This window comes from Cuculus canorus, chromosome 1 (genome assembly GCF_017976375.1).
Source record: "Cuculus canorus isolate bCucCan1 chromosome 1, bCucCan1.pri, whole genome shotgun sequence".
In the NCBI taxonomy this organism is placed as follows: domain Eukaryota; kingdom Metazoa; phylum Chordata; class Aves; order Cuculiformes; family Cuculidae; genus Cuculus; species Cuculus canorus.
In genome coordinates this window covers 21,823,871-21,836,319 of record NC_071401.1, presented here as the reverse complement: position 1 = coordinate 21,836,319, position 12,449 = coordinate 21,823,871, and positions in this window count along the sequence as shown.

Sequence of the window (12,449 nt, the reverse complement as noted above, 5' to 3'; positions counted from 1 at the left end):
TAATTTGTATGAACTCATTCAGATGTAAGACAAGGATTGCAAAGGGACTGAAAGATAGAGAGGAGGAAGTCACAGCAAGAACTGAGGAATGGAGCTGCAGCCACATAAATTCAGCTTGGAATTGGAGCACTGGTCTCCTTCAGCCAGGGTGTTAACTCTCAGTGCCAAAAGCAATAGCTATCTCCAGCTCAAGGCCGGATGCCTGTATTCCCACACAAGTATTCGGGCTGCAGACAGAGGTAAGCAAATGAAATATAATAGCCTGTGATAGACAGGCAGTCTGCCCAGATGATTTGAGGTTCCCTTCTGCCCTTAAATACCGTGAATTTATGAGAAGAATGTGCAGGCTGAAGAGCTGGGTCGGTGGGGAGCTTACTTGGGCACGCGCGTAAGATACAAGTTCGGACTGTGATGGAGAAAACACTTAAATAGCACAAACATATTGTGTTTGCTGGTTTTTTTTCCAGACTTTTAGTTGTGTAAATAAAATATACCCTATGAAATTTCTGAGAAATCAGGCTATTTTGTGAGGTCCTCTGCATGCACAGGAGCGTGATGGAGGCGGGAAGGGAGAGATTTACTACAGAAGCTGGTTACATCCTTAAATACCTATTCTTCTCATTCTGCTGTAAACAGATGAAATCCGACAGATAACCACACTCATCTTTGTCTCTGATAAAGACTGTTTGAGGTTAGCTCCAGCTCTGGCAGCCAGAGAAGGCGACCGCCCTCAGTGCAGAACAGCAGACCCAGCCAGAAAGCGTCAGCCACTCTCCAGGCAGCCAGCCCCATGTCTAGCACCTCAGCTGTTCTGCCACCACCCTGGCTTCTGGTGTTTCCTCAATGGATGCTATTTAGCATTTATTTTATGTAATAGTAATGAAAATTAACACTATTTATGCAAAAAGAGACTCAAGTAGAGAAAGGAACATGCTTTTTAGATCCTGCATCCTGCTTCTTGCCAAAACTGCTTTTATCTGTGTATGTGTGTTAAGGAAAGAGAGAGGCAGACAGTGCAAAAGCGGCAGGCGTGCTGGCAAGGGTGAAGAGAGACTAGATAGAGGTTTCTTCCATCTCTTCATGCTTTAGCAGCAGGTGCAGGGTGGCAGCTTCGCCATGGCTAGTTCTTTCCCTCTGCCCTTGCCTTCGCATCCCTTCACTCCAGCAAAACACTAACCATGATCAGATTTTCTGTCAATCAAGTTGATGCTTTGCAACAGATCCCAGCCTGAATAGCCCAGAAAAAAACATGTGGTCACTGGTTTTGGTTGTCCTGGACTTTTCAGAGACCACGTTTAAGTTTCCTCTCTGCTCCCCTAAAGCACAGCCTGGGTAGTGATGAAGAAATCCTCTCCCCCAATAAGCATTTTTTCTTTCCTCCTGGTTACTGAGAGAGTATAAAGCCCTGTTTTAAGCATGCTGAGATCAGGGCAATGAGACTGTCTTAAAAGTCTGCAAGCAACCGGACACAAGCTAAAGTGAGACATGGGCTAGTGCAGTAGGTTAAACAGAAGCAAAATCCAAATCAATGTTCGCCTTGCTGAAAATAGAAGGTTTTGAACACAGAGACAAACATATATTATTGTACTAGTAAACTTAACAACACCAAACTGATCATATTATATAGTTATTGCCAAATGGATTTCATCAAATATCTCAGTTTTAAGAAATGTATGGATTTTCAAGGACTTTTGCACTCAGATTGCAGACAGCAGGAACCCAGCACAGAGCTGACAACCAGCTTGCTGCAGCGCTCAGCAACCTTCAGACATGATGCTAGCAGCTGCTTATTATATCTTCCTCCAGGCTGGATGCAGAGACACAGCCTCTTTCCTATCAAAATGATCCACAGCACAGGGTGTGATAGGCTGTAGCCTCCTTAATTCTCTCCAAGCATCTCCTTCCTCCAAGAGAAATCCATCACCATTCTCTTCTAAAGACTGACAAGTATGTATCCCCTTTCATAGTAGCAGCTAAAAATCCAACTAGCCAACATTGTTGCCCCCCAGATGAACAGATAACCTGCCACTTATTACTATTCCCGTGCTGATAGAGCTTCCTAATTCCAGCAATGCTTCCTGCTCTCTGCACAGCCTTCTCCAGAGAAGCTTCCTGAGAAGGCTGTAGAGGGGGCTTCAGAGACTGCACTCCACATTTGCTGTCCGTGTCCTTGGAAATGCTTTGCTGTGGAGCACATTTCATGACCAATATGAAGGCAGGTTGCCTTTTCCTGTGCTCACAGGCAGTGATGGGCTGTCTGAGACTCCCTCCAGTGCCCTGTTACCTATCATGTAGAGTTTCTGTGCTCTGCATAGCCAAGTCATGCCCAGGATGCCCTGGCATTCCACCCACATTAGATGCTGCCACGGCTGGGTGCGCTCTCTGAAGGACTACGCTTTGTCCATCCAGATGATTTTGGTCTGAGAGATATCTGGAGGAAGACACACTCAACTTCTACAATTTACAACCAGCTTGGAACAAAACACTTTAAACTGAGAAATTATTTGGTCAAAGAAAGTCTCGAGACAGTGCTGGGTGACTTGGGGATGGTAAGACTTGCTTCAGCAAGTTAAGGAAAGTGACCAGAGCAAAAGTTTTCTAGAGATCCAGATTTGGGATTTAGCAGCATCTGGGGAGACAAGCAGTTGCTGCCACACCAGAGGGGTCACTGACCTGCTTGCTCCAAGGGCACAGGAAGGATCTGCTGGTCCCTATCCCTGTAGAGCACTGGTGGCACTCAGAGATCCCCTTACCAAGACAAAGGGCTCAGAGACAGTCATGGTCTGTCAGTTTAGCGCAGTTTATCTCCCATGCATGCCCTGAGCTCATGGGGAAGGCTAGAGCATTGACTTATTTTGGGCCACACTGAGGAAAGAAAAAGTGCACACACATGGAAAACTGACACAGAAACCTAGTAAGCAACTTTATTATCGTGTCTTGTATCCTGGAAATGGCTTTTAGCTGGGGACCAGAGGGAAAGGATTTAATATTAACATATCATTGCCACTGATATTTGGGCTGTGCCCTGTAATACACCCAATGGTGGAGTCTCTACGAAGGACACAACTACGTGTACGTGGAGAGTCTCAGATGTTAGAAGCAGCAACTGACTTCTGCCCATATATTTGGCCTCTTCCTTGGGCTCCAGGGTAGTGGTGGGTGCACACAGACAACCTAGCAGTATTTAGAGTCCAAATGCTCATGACACCAAACAATGGGAGCCTTCAGGCTATGGCAGTCTCAGCAACACCTACCCAGGATATGTGTGTTCCTCTCAGGAGAAAGGCTCTGCTTTGTGCAGCTGTAGGCACTAGGTTAGTGAGAAGACAAATCAAACTCTCTGCCCCATCCACAGCCACCTGAAATACCTTCGTGCTATGCATCTTTCTTGGTATTGGAGTTTGTCAGTGTCATCTATTCTAACATTGCGAAGTCAACACTGCTTGCCCGTGCATGGGCATAATCAGAGTGATGGTGGCGTAGTGCTGCGTGGTAAGACAACAGGGAACATGAAAGACATAGAATCTGTTTCTTGGGCTGTTTATATTTCAGATGTAGTTGTATTGTGTACATTTCTACGGACAAGACAGTCAAATTGTATTTCTCCCAACCTCATCTTCAGCATTTGCTTCTGCTCTACTGGGCCCACCAGTTGTGCCAGTACGCTCATTTGAGCAACACAAGGTGACCAGGACCACTGTACTTACTTGGGTGATAAATGACCCACCTTTTGGCAAAGTCATTTTTCAGCTGTTTCAGCCGTCTGGCTCTGAGCAGTCGCAAAACCACTTGTGCCAGTACAGCACAGGTGGCAGCATGGTGGGTGGGAACAAAAGGGCAGGGAAAGGAGATGAGGGCAGTGGCTGATGGAGAACTGTCTCCACATGAGGCTGTGGCTTTGTGGTGAGCAGCAATCCATCTCTGTTCTCTCACTCCTCCAGCATGTTCCTTTGCCCACCTGTTACCATATTACATCTTGGCTCTGGAACAACCATTTTGACGCCACACCATGAAATCAGGGCTCTTGGCTTCACTTCTAAAAAAACCCTGCAAAATATTTATTTTTAAACCAGATCAGTTTTTCAGTCACAATTTAGAGCACAGATGTAATTCCTGCACAATTCAATGGGCAGTATGACACAGCACAGGCTGGAACAAGAGAAATGCAATTTACAGCAGCTGCTGCATACAGTAACACCATTGAATAGTACGAGTCAGGACCAAAGTGGGATGTGTGTGTCCACAAAAGACTTTACAACAATAACTACAACATTCTTCAACCTCCTTTTTAAGCTTAGCTGCTGCAATCTGTTGAACTGCTAATGATGTAAGACTTCTTAAAGGAGTTGGTTTTCTTTTAACATTGGTACGATAAAGACAAAGGATGTACGCAGTGTATATTGCCACACTTTCCTCTGTGATGAAGACGGAAGAGATAAACATGGAATGTAAGCTGTTTTTTTGATGTTAATGCCCATGACCTTTATCTCCAAAATTGAACTTCATAAATAAATAATAAAACAAGCGCTATAAATGAAATTCTGAAAATAGTCACTTTAGTTATTTGAAGAACAGAAAGATACTTAGACAGATATTTTTAACCCCTGAGACTACAGGTCTTTGACATCTGAGCAAAGCTTTTAGTTTGGAGACAGGCAGTAGCCCTCCGGGGAGGAGAGTGATGGAGATGAGTACAGTGTACAATTGCTCAAATTTGGCTCAGGGTCTCATAGTGAACCCAGGGGAGTTTATTGCCAAGGTGGGTGTGCAGGTAGCAGTGAGAGAATCAATCAGAGAAGAGCTGAAGCTCTTTCCTCAGCAGCCCTATCTGCTTACATTGCTGTGCCCTTTCAGTTGAGAAATAAATCACTGTCTCCATTACCAGGTGTACCAGGGTGATGAACTACACCCCAGAGACTCAGTTTTACCTGGGGAGCTCACTGCACTCTCCAGACAGTGCGGTCTGCAGTTCATACATCACCTTTGCTGCTGGCCTGAAGGACACAGGCAAGACATGACTAAATCATGAAATGGCAGCTCAAATTAAATGGTGATTCACATTTTTGCAGCCCATTAATAGCAAACCATCTCTAATTATTGTAATTTGTGGTAATAAGCGATAATATCAGATTTTTCTGGAAGAAAGATAATTTACTATCTAAAATGAGGGACATGAAATTATTTTGTACGCAGGTGCTGCTCAAAGACACAATTTGCATTGCACATGGGGACCATCACAGAAGGTTAGACCAACGCTACCTTTGGCTATAACATTTACCAGAGAACTTGATAAATAAAATATCCAGAGTTGCAGCTGCTGTGGGTGGAGTTTTGTGGCTTTGCACTGACAACTGGAAAGCATGATTTAAAACCTGGATCAGGTTTCTTAGAGCCTTCTCTAGTCAGGGTCTCAAGTACTGCAAGGACTGAGGTTCCCTGGCTGTTTGGGAGAACACCCTGGCTCCGTGGAATGTCTTTTCACCCAAAGAGTTGTCTCAGATATTTCATTTCGCACTTGTTTCCATCTTGCCTCCAGGTACAATGATGTCAGTAGGAGCTTTGCTTCACTCACCTTCATAAGTACTTTTCCCTCTGTGCACAAGGAACTTTGTGCTGCTACTTTTCTTTTTCACTTCCCCAAAATCTCTCACTCGGGTCCCTCATAAAGCCTCTTACAGAAATGGAGCCATCATGAAAAATCCTTCCATGAGGATTAATAACTAATCTGAAGTGGTTAAAAGATATGAAATAAAAGGTGGAAAAGATGAGGCAGTTTTTCATAATGAAGGAGAGAACCACCAGGGTTTTCCTAAGTGATTTGTGCAAGGGGTGAACAGTGAGGTGCTGAAGTTTGTTGATGTTGCAAAATCGTCAGGGAGTAACAATTGGCTATGAAGAGCTGCAGATGGGATTTTATGCTGTGGAGTGACTTAGAGGAAAAAATGGAAGATGAAATTCAACACTGATAAATGTTAAGCAATGTGCATAGGGGAAAACAATCATAACTATGTATGCCCAGTGATGGGCTCTAAACTAGCTATTATCACCGGGGAAGAGATCTTCAACTAGCTTTCTGAAATACCAGCTCATTACTCAGTGGTGGTCAAGAAGGAAAATCTGTCAGGAGTTATTCAGAAAAGAACAGAGAGGAAAATAGAAAACACCATTATGCCATAGTATGGATGCACTCAGACCGTGAATACTGTATACAGTTCTGGTATCCCCACCTTAAAAGCGTGTGCTAGAACTAACGAACAATGAGATAATCATACTGCAGATATGGAATGGCTTTTACAGGAAGTGACTGCACATGTGAGGACATGAAGTTTACAGAAAGAATGACTGAACAGGGGTAAGACAGTGAGATGTCAAATTATGAATGACCTTGACAAAAAAAAAAAGAGATTGGCTCTAAAAAGAGATTGGCTCTTCTCTGTTTCTCCAACAATAAGTTTTAAAAGAAACAGAAAAGTACTGTTTTACTTAAGCTATGGAAATTGTTGCCACAAGATATGAGAGAGGCATAGATGAGTTGCAGAAGGGATTAGATACAAATAGCATAAGAAAAAAAATTAAGTGCTGTTACAAAGAAGGCAATGCAATCCCTAGTTCAGGAAAATGGAAATATATGCTTCCACAAGTATATAAGCAGGAAAGAATATAAAAGTATAAACATGTACATGAATGCACAAAAACACACCTATTCCTAAGCCAGAAGAGTACACCAAGGAACAATCTCTCCATGTGCTGTTTGTACATCCTTCTGTAAGCATCCTTCAGAGTCACTGTCAGGTGCCAGTCCCTCCCTTCCAATGAGGACATTGTCGCTGTTGTCAAGCACTGGTCTCTGCCCTCAGGTCTCTAACTGGAGGTGATACTTCCCATATAGCCAGTACCTGGCCCTGGGACACCGGCAGCCGGCTTGAGCTTTCTAAAAGAGAAGGCGCATTTGTACGTGACCACCTCTGTTCAAAGAACAGCATCTGTCTGACACTAAGAAATGCGTGGTAATAAAAGTAATCAAGTTTACATTGCCGATTACTGTGCCAGAGGGAACTGAATTGCAGAATACTGAAGACTACTGGGATCTGACAGGCAAGATTTTTTTTTCCTGTCCTCGTATTAAGACTGGGAATGTAGCCTAACAAAATTAAGTTAATAAATGCCATGTTTAGAGAGAAGCTTGGAGCCTCCTGTTTGCTAGTTCTTATGCATCCTACATGGCATCCTGCTTTTGAGTTCAACATATTATAGTTGAACTTAAGGAGAATAATGAACATTTTTCCAGGACTTTTATTCTCTTTTCCAGGACTGCTAGATCTTGACTGCCCCTAGAGACAGTGGGCACAGCCCAATCCTCCCTCTTTGACCCTGCCGTGTTATTTGGAAAGGCATTGTCAAGCGTATGTGCAAGGGCAGGATTGGTATTTGCAATCAAATATTTTAATGTATTTCACACTCCTATTTTAACGTATTTCACACTCCTTAGCCCCTATTAAAAGTGAAAAGGGTCCTGATGCCATGCTTTTCTTTTATAATATAAAATAAACCTTATGACTGATGGGAGGCTCAGGCTTGCCAGAAAAACAAGTGAGACTACCTCTAACAACGATGTACGTTCATTCCTTTCTCATGGTTCAATGGACTTGTCTGGAAATGCTGAACATATAAAAGGATGCCACATTTCCAAATTGTTGAGAAATGAATAATGCATTGGGAAGCAAACATAAGTATTATTTCTCTTCTAATCAGTATCATGAAGCATTTTACAAATTAACCACTTTTCCCAGACACTTACCGTATTAAGTAGCCCTAGGCTGAGCCCCCGCCGGGGTGGACGGTGCCATCTGCATTTAGAAAATTACCTATACATTTATTAAAGTGAAATTCATCCATTAATTAATCTTGTCAGCATTTTCCCTGGAAACCCTCATTAGCACATTGAGCTAATTACTACAACCACCAGCACTAGGGTGTGTGCGTATGGACAGGGTAGGGAGGAGGGGAGGATATTCTAACTTAATAATGGAAAGGATGCCTCATTCTTCCATTCACATCAAAATCAAATTGACAAAGTAGGAATAACTTTCAAGTGACATAAGCCTGTCTGTCATCTTATTTTCCTTCCATATTGAAATCTTTGCTGCAGGAGAAAAAAATGTAGTCAGAACACAATAGAAATCCTCTGAAGCTGATAAACCAGAAGGAATGAGACAATGAGGAGCATTTGGATTGACACTTGGTGATGTCAAGCTGGGCGAGAGCCCTTGTCTGATGTACTTATTCCTGTGTTTGATTATGCCTGCCCAGTTCTAAATGTTTTTCTCCAAGACTGTGAAATTGAATTTCCCTGGATCCATGGAGATCGGTAGAGAGATGCCTACAGGAAAGGTGGGGAGAAGCTCATTAACAGAGAGTAAAGTCACAGGATGAGGGGTAACAGTTTTAATCTGAAGGAGGGGAGATTGAGATAAGAAATTAGGAAGACATTTTTTACAAGACCAGGTTGGATGGGGCTTTGAGCAATCTGATCTAGTTGAAGTTGACCCTGCCCATGGCAGAGGGGTTGGAACTGGATGATCTTTAAGGTCCCTTCCAACCTAAACTATTCTATGATTCTTCCAGTTACCCATTCCTACCCAACTCTGTGATATTAAGTATATTTTGACCCAGCAAAAGGAAGCTGCAATCTTGTAGCAATACTACTCCTTTCCTTTACTCCAGCTTTCCTTACTCAGGATAGTTTAATCCCGGCTCGTTATGGGAGCAGCACTTAGAAACCCTGGCTGGACAGAAGGACTCAGGTGCACCACAGAGTTATCTTCACCTTCTCAGTTTCTTCAGTGTGGTGAGCCAGGGTGACTCTTTCATCAGTGAAGTGAGCCAGGGTAAGCTCTGGGCATGCCCAAACCAATCAACCATCTTAACGTGAACCTTTTCCATTGACATCTATGATAAAATATTTTCCTCAGGTTTCCCACAGGTTAGGAGAGGCTGTGCAGTCAGGGACTATGGCTCAGTTGATAGACAATTCTTCTTTTATATCACAGTAACTGCATCCCCGTGATGAAAGTCACTGCATGAACATCAAATGAAATGCAGTGAAAACTCATTGGAGACCCTGCTCGCTAACCTGACAAGACAACAGGTGAGAGGGGGAAACGGCAGCATAGAGAAATGAAACTACTTTTAAAGGTTTAGGGTAGAAGGAGGCAAATACTAAAACTAGGAATTTTAACTCCTCATTGAATCACCTTACCAGCACATTCAGTTGCCCATACTAAGCATTGTACAAGCTTGCCATATGTTGCATATTGATACAAAGGAAAGTGTACTATTTTAACAACTCTCCTTCTTGGCCACCCACTTGCAGCATAAACGCAAATATAGCTGTTACTGGCAACACTGCCCACGTAAGCTGCAACACCTTTCTACATGGGCAGTCCTCCACCTGCAAAATGGAAGCATCCAGGGAGAGGAATGATAATAGTCAGATCACGTACAGCAAAATACATCTGGCAGATGAGCACATTACCCAGCTGACAATACCAGGACACATATGGTGTAAATACCACAACAGCACGTAGGCTTTCCAGAGTCACACAGCAAAAAGGGTGGGATCTGAGGGTGTGTGCTGAAAGAAATTATTGGGAATATCTTAGGGACCCAACTGTCAGGCTTGACATGTGTTGATCTTTTTAATAGCTGAAAACTAAGTTAAGCTCCACAGGCCTGCATCCTGCACATTCGGCATATATTAAACAAATATCAAAATTGAGATCCCTTCTCAAAATACTGCAGAGTACAGGACACATTGTAAGCAAGAGACTCTACACAAGGCCACTAAAAAAATGCCACGTGATTTAATTAAATATGATTTGCTTTCACCAATTGTACTGTAGAACAATTCTAATAAGTATAATTATATAAAGCTCCAAGCAAAGATACACACAGGTACTTACCAATGAGCCCATCAGCAGACCCAATTCTTAAGTGTTCTCCTACATACATAAATTTTCTCAAGCCTTTTATTCCTTCAAAGTCAGTAGGACAGTTCCCATGTGCAAAACAGTTCCTACATACACATGCTTTCAGAATCAGACCTTAAGTAATGCTTTGTAACCTCAAAAACATTTTCTGTTTAATGAATAATAGAAAAATTGTTTCTTTCACAAAAAGACAAAATTTTCTTAATGCAGCTAGGACCCTGACCTTAAATAAAAAAATGGATTATTTCAACTTCCTATGGTTTATACTCAGTCTTCCTTGCCTTCTGATCCAGATAGATTTCAGCTGTACCCCTCTAGCAACAAACAGGTTCTCCTGTGGTGAAAACAATTGTATAAATAGGGATACTAATGTACTCCCTTCAGCTGATAAGTATTAAGCTGTAGAGACAGCGAGTTCAGCTTGTACGTGTATTATAATTTCTATTAACTTCTGCCCCCAATTTCTATATACGATACTCTAGCAGAGAATTAACATGAAATAAGCACAACATGTAAAACAGTTCTGGTGTTGAAAAGAAGAAAAATTTAAGGAAGAACTTCATCTGTGTCAATCATGCCAGATGGCTGCTTATTTAAGTAATCAAGTTAAGCAAGATGCATTTAGGACTGTCTTGTTTAATTTGATTATTTAAATGAATAAAATGCCTGTAAGGCGGTGGGTTTTGCAGGTGTAATCAGAACATATTCAACGCTGGTTCATATTTGTTGATTTTTATATAGTTAGATCCCAGGTGAATTAGTTCATTATTTCTCTATGGAGCTAAACTGGAGCTTACAGGAGTATTGTTTTAGATCAGATGAGAATTACTCTGATGCACGAATAGATATTATTTGCTACAGCAGATTAATGCTGTAGCAAATTTACATATAATGAATATGGACCACAACCTTTCATTGAAGTGCACATCCCCTTGTGTTTGCCCCAGGTAATAGGCCTTTTCCCTGTTGACAGGGAACTGAGAAGGGAGGAGAAGCAGGTTTTGTAATTCCTATTTTATGTATTCAACAAAACTACAACTGCAACTGTACAGGTATCCAGTAGTTACTGGTATGGGAGTGATCACACAAATAACACTATGCATTTTTAGCCAATGAACTAACACTACCCTAAGACTCCACCTTTCTTCAATCTATAGTAGGCATTTCCAACCCATATAGACTTCAACAAAGATGACTGCTTATATGGTCAACAAACAATGTTGCTCTACCCTTTTTCCAGGCAAATTTTGGGAGTGGCTATTATTTAGGACTTGCCCCAAAATTTTCCACTGAAACTATTTTTACTGAAAGGATGCATTCTCTTCGTGGAACATTCTGCCCCTTCTGTCCCAGTGAGCTGTGTCCCAAACAAAGCACATTTTGATGGGGACATGCCATTCTGAATACTCAGGAACTCAAAGTGAGGATCCTTTAGGTTTGGTGGGCTCACCTACCATAGGTTGGTCAAACACTGGAAGAGGCTTCCTAGAGAGATAGTCAATGCCCCCAGTCTGTCACTGTTCAAAAGGCATTTAAACAATGCCTTTAATACCATGCTTTAACTTTTGGTCAGCCCTGAGTCAGTCGGGCATTGGACCAGGACCTACAAGTGAAATTTCCCTTCCCATCCTTCAGCTTAACTGCTGAGGCACAATTTACTAAAATTAGCCATTAGTGTACTTTGTGAAACATGGTCTGGCTAGAAAACCCAGCCTAGAGAGGGCAATGCAGGTATGAAGCATCTCAGGGCATTTCTATATCAAAGATTCCAGGTATATAATTTGACAAATTCTTTTTTTAAAGCCCAGGAAGAGACCAGTAGCTTTGTTCACTGTGGAAAAATATCTTGATTGCAGACCAAATGCTAATAATCTAATTTCATGGAAAATATCCAAATTTGGAAAATTTTTATGCTTTTTCTGTTTGTCTTGCAGCCAGCTAGTAAATGGCTGGGAGGACTGCATGGGAATGTGGAAAACTAGGGTCACATATCTAGCCTTGAGTGATGTGAGATGACAAATTTTGATATGAAGTAGATGGAAACTTGAACCTGCCTTTCCCTCCTTTTGAGTCAAGATCCCGAGCAAAGCCTTTGGCGTCAATGAAATGCTACGTTTTTCCCAAAATTTAATTTCATTGAAAATATTCTGATGTATACAATTAATACTTTTAAAATAACAGAAGGAAACAGTAGGGTAGCCTCTCTCTATATATGCTTAGACATTTGTTACAGTTACTCTATATCAATCACTTTGCTTGGCTCATGACTGGGTTTCAGACATAATTAGAAGAAACCATTTACCTTTTAGAACATCATTTAATTATATTTCAAGCTCACAAACTACAGTTGTTTCTCATTACCCACATATGTAACTGTAAAAGCGGAGCAAATGTTACTATGATAACACGGCATTCCTCTCCAAAGTTTACAAAAGCAGGGTGAACTAATGGAAAAAGAAT